Here is a 7,832-nt window from a genome sequence, read left to right as displayed (position 1 = left end):
ACCTGAGATGCTCCAACCTGTGACTGCTTGGGCCACAGCTCCAGGCTGGAGCCAGTCACAAGTAAAACAGGCTGACAGCACACCAGTGCTGCTCTGCTGCTGCTCTGTTTGCTAAGACAGACACAGCCTTTACCCTCTGTGACTGTGTCAGTCAAAACACTCTAATGTCTTTCATTGCCCAAGATCAGAAGTGATTAAGTTAATTTATATTTCAGAAGGACCCATCAAAGGAACTGTCTTGGTCAGGGTATGATTATCAGAAAGGCCAGAGTGTTTTGTCTCTGTCCTGTGACTTACTGAAGATGCGAGGTTGCCTTTCTGCTGAGAACCAACTTGTTCCTGATCTCTGAAGTTTTCCTGATTGATATCTCCCCTGCCCTGAGCCAAGGCTGTGCTATTTTTTTGCTAATGTCTGAGGATTAATATAGGGGAAATATAAAGCAGTGAGGTTACATGACAGTCCTGGGCTTGGTTGTTTGAAGCCACCATAACCCTTCACTCTCCCCGGTCGACATCGCCACAGATGTGATTTCTAAGGTAAGCCATGAACCTCCAGGAGACCTGAAGGCTCAGCAGTAATCAAAAAGATCTGCTGTTCCTATGTATTGTGCTGCAGGTCCTGTAATTACTTTATTTAGATCCATTTTGTTGAATTGTACTTTGGTTCCTTCTTAGTTTTAATTATCTTTTCCACCTTCCCTTGCATCTTTCTTGTAGAAGGAACTCAGGCTTCCAGCCAGGAGGGCCAAGGTCTTACTGGCATTGTCCTCACCTCCTCTGCTGGCATGCCCTTGGTGGAAACCATGCTGCAGCTCACTTTGGATGTCAAATGGGGTGGGGGTGGTCCAGCCTGGATGGCCACGCTGTTCCCCTAGGTGGGTACTGACGCTCTCTGCTACTGGAGGTACTTTCCTTACAGGTACACTTGCAGTGACGTCCTAGCTATCCAGCATCATTTAAGATCCTAAGCACTCTTCACATTATTAGGAACATTAACTCTGCTTATTTTCGCAAAATCCTTTCCAAGACGATCATGTATTTCCTTCCTCAAACTTAAAATTTCCCTTTTATTTTACATGGAGAAACTGTTGTTTGAGTTGCTGGATATCATTGGAGACTGATCCTCCCAATCTATGCCAATGAGGAGCAAACTGAATCCTATCTTATATGTAACTTCCCAATCAGAGAACAAAATGCTTTGGCAATCTGGATCAAAGGCACTATGTAAAGTCATGATTATTGTTGTTATAGTGAAATAAGCTACTGGAAAAATCATGTTGACTTCTTTGTAGGCTGCCTGCACCGTGGAGCCTTTGATGTCTAATGGCCTGGCACTGTATCTTGTGTAAGTATAGCCTATAAACAGAAATAGATAATGAATAAGTAAATTATTATTTATTATTTTTAGGACCTCAGAACACAATCCTATATACATGATGCAATAGAGGGTGAAAAGCTATTAGAAAGAGACTAATAGGTAGGGCCTTTCATTTGATCCAGCATGGACATTTTTTACATACTTTCCATCCCATTTTAGATAGACATTCAGTCAGCGAGATGAGGTGTTAGTTCTGACTATACATCTCGAAACTTTATGTTGTTGGCAAACCAAAGCGAACAAAAAGGATGTTCTGTGTGAACTCCACAAAACGGCTAGGGATGACGGGGGATGAAGGGTCAGGGCTCCTTGAAATTCAGTTGGCTCTCGACATTATTCTTCCAGGCCAGAGGAAATCTCATGTGTGTTGTGAAAACCCCTTTCTTATATTCCAGAATCCTCCTCCATCTCTAAAAGAATTGGGAAAAAAACCCTTTAAAGCTGGATTGCGATTTGCTGTCACTCCGCTGTGCAAGGTCCCCACAGTGATGCTTCTGCCCCGCAGCGGCTGAGCAGCCACCGACGCTTTGGGGCTGTGGTGACCTCCCTCCAAAAGCCACAAAAAACCACAAAAGTGGCTGCCTGGCTGCGGCTGCTAGAGGGGCAGAGCCACAAACCTCCAAAACCTGCCTCACCTCCCGGGTTAGCCAGGCTCCCTGCCTTGTGGCTGCCGCAGTATGCCACGTCCCCGTGTTTCGCCACGTGGTTTTCCTGAACCTCTCTGCTCCCCAAACTCCTCCAACAGGGATGAGCACAGAAGGTGGGCAGGGGGGATGGTGTCCCCTTGACTGTCCCCAGCCTGTGCTCCTGGAAGCACCTCTGGCACGGGTGCTTGGGGAGGGGACCCTTTTGGGGCTGTTTCTTAGCAGGAAGCAGAAAGCGGAGTCCTGATGAGGCATCTCTCGTTAACTGCCTGTCTCCTCCAGGCTGTAAAGTAGGTGGGAAGATGGGGAGAAGGCTTCTGCCACTTACCCTGTACGTGGGCCAAGGTGGCACGGGTGCTGTTGCCAGACACATCGCTGCATGTTCTGCCAGCTATGCTGGGGTGCTGACAGAAAACGCAGCACGAAGGGGAAAGCCAGCACTGGCACGGGGTGCCGGGGGGAAAGCACATGCCCCTGTGGGGCAAGCTCCGCAGCCCAGGGTGATGGCGTAGGTTGGATCTTGCATCTTGTTTGTTCTCTTGCAACATTGGAGGCTATGGAAGAGGTGTCCTCCAGTGCCCCCAGAAGCCTCTGGAGACCTTCCACCACCAAGGTTTTGCTAGGAGGTTGATATGTCCCCAAGGGATTAACATCCAGGTTTGGGATACGGCTGGAGCAGCCCTGACCTTCCCTCCTCCAGGACCTGCTGTCACCATGTGTGGGCCCAACAGGAGAGGGGAAGGTAGCAAGGAAACATCAGGAAACTTCTGAAGTTGCTAATTAAGCAACTTTAAGTTATAAACATTTTTAATTGGACTAATTTTTTGTGTCACATACTATCTCTTGATGAGACGAGTCCTAAAATTAAAGCTGTTTTAATATCACTCTCTCTCTCTCTCCCTCCACCTCCCTACCCTGCTTGTCTTTCTGGTCACAAAGTAGAAACCACTGAGGCTTTCTGGGCTTTGCTGAACACTGCTATTTTTAAGGTGATGTATTTGATTTACTTTAAATCTGACCAAAAACTCCACCTTGGGACCAGACCTCCTTTATCAATGCTGCAGCTAACTTTCTGCTTTTGCATGTAGATTTTTAAGGAGGAAAGGCAAAAATTGAGCTTGTAAGAGATGCTAGCTCACCACCTTAATGATGGTAGCACCATCTTTAATGTAACCTTTGCCCAGGGACACTGCAGCATATCACTGTCTCCCTGTGATAAATGCTACATCATCATCTCTTTTTCTTTCTTTCTTTTTTTATTAAATGTTTTTTAAATGACAGAAACGGGTTTGTATTGAATTATAAGATCCAAACACCATCAGGTTTTCCTGTCCTCTCCTTTGTCACTGTCACGGGCCAACCAACACTCTCCAGGCTTTAAGGGACTGGGGACTGTGGTCCAGGCTGTGCAGGTCATGCTCTGTTCTGCCCTGGGAATAGCTAAAGACATCAGATTTCAGCCTTCCTCTTATGAGCCGATTACTACTTCACGTGTGCCTGCCTTCCTATCTATTGTGCAAGACCAATTTTAAACCCAAGGCCTCAAAATTAATGACTCTGTGATTGCACAGCACTATGAGATCCTTTCCCAAGGGACTGAGGAGCGGGAGGACAGACACAGAAGGAGCTGAAGGGGGTCTGTACATTAAACTCTGGGGGATTTATAACCTGCCCTGCCAAGAGGTGCTGGATACTTTTGGAAGCAGCAAGATGTGGTCCTGGCAGCTTCATCAGTTCAGCACTAAGGCTGGGTGTTTCACAGCTTGCATAACCCTGATTTGCTTCAGGATTTTGCTGAGGGGTATGATGCCAAGGGCTGCACTGTAGAGGTTTTATTTCACTTCCAGGAGGCTGCTTGCCATTTTTACATTATCTCACATGGTCATGGAGCACTGCAGGTAATAGAAACCTTTAGTTTTCATTGATTATTCATGGCACAGTTTGCTTTGCTAGGCGTCCTCACAGGCCACAGAGCCTGCAGCCTCCCAGCACACATAAGGGGACATATTTCCTCACCACAGACAGTTTGGCTTGAAAATTTGCTTGAAGCATTCCAGCTCTGCAGGTAACAAGCATTTAGGTGGCTTTGACTCTGAAATCCTAAACAGCTCCTCACCAAGCACTTATGCTACCTCTGGCCCTCCTGGTACCACCAGCCCAGCTGCTGCCCCTGGGTGGGTTTGGTAGCCCCTGTTTGCCAGGGCACTGCTCCAAGCTACCCCCTCCTTCCATCCAGCCATGAACTCCATGTGCTAACCCTGATCTCTGCCCTGCAGGGAGCCAACCTGAGTCCCTGCCAGTGTGAGCTGGGACCTAGCAAGGCCTCCGAGGAAATGTTGGAACTCAGAGTTCCATTTCACTTTAAATTTTGGGGGGAAATCCTGAACGGCTCTTTATGAAGACTGTATTTTTGCAGCAGCCTGTTTCCTCTTTCCGTCTCCTTCTTTCCTTTCCCCACCTCTTTGTCTGCTAAATAAAACAACCTACATTTTTGACCTGAATTACTTTACATGTCCCTGAAGGCATGTGCAGCTCCCAGGACTGTAGGAGGGTTTTCTTCTTTGGTACGGTTAGATACCATCATTAGACATGACAGTCAAGCTGGATCCCCCTAGTCTGAACACTATAATTGTATTTTGCCATACAAACAATAACTGCATGTATTTCTGTAGTGCCAGCTGTCAGGGAGAGGAGCTTGGGCTGCTTTACAAAGGGGCAGGCATCAATCCTGTGGGCAAAATACCTCCCCATTTCTGCAGGTGAGATGTGGGGAAGTTAAATAATTGCCAGCATCACTCAGTGAGGACCTGAATCTGCCTGCATCTGTATTCACCTAAATCACCAATACCTCCAATGCTGCTGGAGGACGAACGAGCAGCAGACCAAAACCAGGACCCCAATCTGAAGGCAGCTCCCCCCTGCCCCCGCATCATCCCGCCTCTGCCCTGCTAGCCTTTGCCTCTCCCCCAGGCAGCCACCCAGTTCCCTGCAGGATGCCTGAGGACCACATGCCCTTGGAGCAGTAGCAGCAGGACGGGGTGGGGATGTCCTCTCCCCTGCCTTCGCCTCTCTGAAGCTAAACCCCTCCAGAGAGGCTGTGTGTCAGACCTTAGCAAAGCCCTGCTCAAATCACACATTCCAAGTCATGAATTTTTTGAAAGGACAATGAAATTGCCCATTCTGGCCCATTTTAACATTCTCTGGTATAACATGCATGGCAGACCCGGCTGAATTAAACCAGCCGTACTAATTTCTCTTGTTATAGCAGCCCTGTGTAACACACAAAATGCTTGGCTTTGGAGGATAATATTATAAAGAAGGACACTGTAATTTAGTGGCTCATTTAATGCGAACCAAGAGAAATATGAGGCATGCCAATGCTGCATCGAGGCTCTATTTATATCCTTTTGGTGTACAGTATGATTTATAATAAAGGATCATTTTTATATAGTATTAGCTCAGTAATGGAGCTTACTGGGTTACCATGTCTGAAGTTAGGAAATATTGCATTAGGAGAAACTCTGCAAATGCCGTGTAAGAATAGCCCTTCCTTCAGTATTAAATCATGATTCCAAGCTTCCTAAAATAAATACTAATGCACTCTGTTTACCTGGGAATCTCGGCTTTTGTTAATGCAGCAGGAGGATCTCCACCCCTGAGCTCAGAAGTTGTTGCATGCAGCCTCACAAAGTTCATTTTGTAGCTCCCAGCCCCGCTGCTCAGCACCCTCTGGCACTGGGAGCATCCTCCTCTGCCAGGAGCCTGGGAGGAGGGCGAAAGGCAGAGAAAGCAGAAGAGCCCTGTTATGCTGGGGAGTGCAGTATCATAGCTTATGGGAAGCAGTTCCTTCCTCCATCCCCCAGTGCATGAAGCACTGCAGCCCCTGCACCTCTTCTCTGCCCTGGGGCTGCCAGCGGGGAGGAGGAAGGGCCAGGGCTTACCCCCTCAGAGTTTTTCTGAAGGCCACACAGCAAGTAAGTGGTGGAGCCAGGATGAGAGCAGAGCCGCTTCTGGCACCTCGCCCTCTGCATGATTCAGAGCTTGTTTCTGAAGCAAGAGGACTGGGTAAAGTTTCATTTGTCTATCTAGAAAGCAGCGCGTTCTGCTTCCCATTTAAAGCTTGGGAGCCTCATGATGATTCAGAGCACACGCAGGAATGCGCCTGTACGCTGGCTTTTAGTGCCAGCATAACGCCTGCCAATGAGGAGTTCTGCCATGCAGGTGGGTAAAGGAATGAGATTGGGTTTAGAAACTGGGGGGAAGTAATCAGCTGGAGGATGCCAGGGAAAAGGAAGAGTTTGCACAGGCATGGCAATACCTTTGCAAATGTCACTCCCACCAAAGCTGAAGTGCCAGGTGGCAAGATGCAGAGGGTTTGCTTTAAAGCAGCTGGCTGAGCAGGGCACCGCAAGCTCACTGCAGGGAGCTGGTGTTGCTCACCCATTGAGGAAAGATGCTTGGCCCTTCCAGTCCCCCACACAGGGCAGAAAGGACCTGCACGAGGCTGCAGTACCCCTGCTGCCATGCCCCAGTACCCCCGCTGCCATGCCCCGGTGCCAGAATACCTCTGACTGGCTTCCCCAGCTGGAGCTTGGCTTTTGGGGCACAAGGTGACAGTCTGATGCTTTTCAAAGCCCTTCAATGATAGAGTTGATGGCTACCCTGTCCATTCTGGACCAACCTGCAGTAGTGGCAGCTGTGATGAGACCACCTTAGGTGCCACCCATAGCATCACATGCAGCTGGCAGCCTGTGCAAGCATGTGCCCCCAGCCCAAGCTCCCTCCTGGTCCATGCCGAAACAGGTATCACCCTGCAGCCCCTGGCATGTGCTGCCTTTCCAGAGGACAGTCCCCCTGCTCCCTGCTCTCCCAGCCCCACGGGCACACAGCCATCGTTTTCAGCCAGGAAGGTGACATGCAGGAGCAGACAAAGCCGGAGCTGACTCTGCTTCCCGCTGAACCAACCTCAGGGAAATTACCCAGCCACTCTGAATAAAAATGAATTAAGTAGCCTGGCAGTAACTCAGCCCATATTTTATTAACTTGGCCAGAACCAAGTAACGTTAATCCACCTCCCTGAAATTTCTTTTTTACAGCCAGGCTCTAATACATGAAAATGTGCTGGCAAAGTTTTCAGCAGGTTACAACCCTCCGGTTAGTAGCAACCTCACGGGGGGGGGGGGGGGGGGTTTATCACTTGGGTAGGGGATAAGCTGCAGCCTGGAGCCCCGCACAGCCCACCTGAGCACTGAGGCAGTGGGTGATGCCTTCCCCAGCCACTTGCCATGTCACCTTGGGAAAATGCCCTGTGGCTCATCGCTTTTGGGGTAAGGGATGCCAGGGTGCCTGAGGGGCCTTGGTGGTCACTGTCAAGGTTAGGGACCAGCTCTGGCCCAGAGGGGTGAATGGCTCTGCAGAGGTGCCTCCCTTTCCCCAGCCCACTGGGTAGGGAAACAACTTTTCTTGGCTCAGCAAATGCTGTGTCTCAGTTTCTCTACAGAACTTGCGGGGGGGGGGGGGACACGCAACGCATCTGCGCAAGCCACTAGATATGATGCCTCAATACCTCCCCTTGCTTTAGACACTGAGGTGCACACCAGGGAGGAGTTTGGCATCTAAAGACAGGCAAAAATCACCTTCTGCACAGGTTCCCCCCTCTGGACCACCCACCAAACATGGTGGAGGCCAGGAAGGTGCAGCAAAGTGGGATGCTGCCTGCCAGGGGCCCAGAGCTCCTGCTGCTGGCCCCATGGGGGTTGCTGGGTGGGAAGAGCTCCCAGGGAGGTCTTCAGTGGATGGCAACCCACTGG

At 49.6% G+C, this 7,832-nt stretch overlaps 2 long non-coding RNA genes across 2 annotated transcripts; one reads left to right on the top strand and one right to left on the bottom strand.

Moving 5' to 3' along the window:
- The first annotated feature begins 599 nt into the window (after positions 1-599).
- LOC130151617 (uncharacterized) lies at positions 600-2,901 on the top strand. Its single transcript, XR_008822648.1, has 2 exons — positions 600-875; positions 1,293-2,901. It is a non-coding gene; the product is annotated as an uncharacterized LOC130151617 (long non-coding RNA).
- LOC130151616 (uncharacterized) lies at positions 1,370-5,793 on the bottom strand. The gene is made up of 2 exons (XR_008822647.1): positions 5,633-5,793; positions 1,370-1,788 (listed from the first exon to the last, which is right to left on the bottom strand). It is a non-coding gene; the product is annotated as an uncharacterized LOC130151616 (long non-coding RNA).
- Positions 5,794-7,832: the final 2,039 nt, after the last annotated feature.

This window comes from Falco biarmicus, chromosome 6, assembly GCF_023638135.1.
Source record: "Falco biarmicus isolate bFalBia1 chromosome 6, bFalBia1.pri, whole genome shotgun sequence".
In the NCBI taxonomy this organism is placed as follows: domain Eukaryota; kingdom Metazoa; phylum Chordata; class Aves; order Falconiformes; family Falconidae; genus Falco; species Falco biarmicus.
This window is presented reverse-complemented; position numbering and strand designations above follow the sequence as displayed.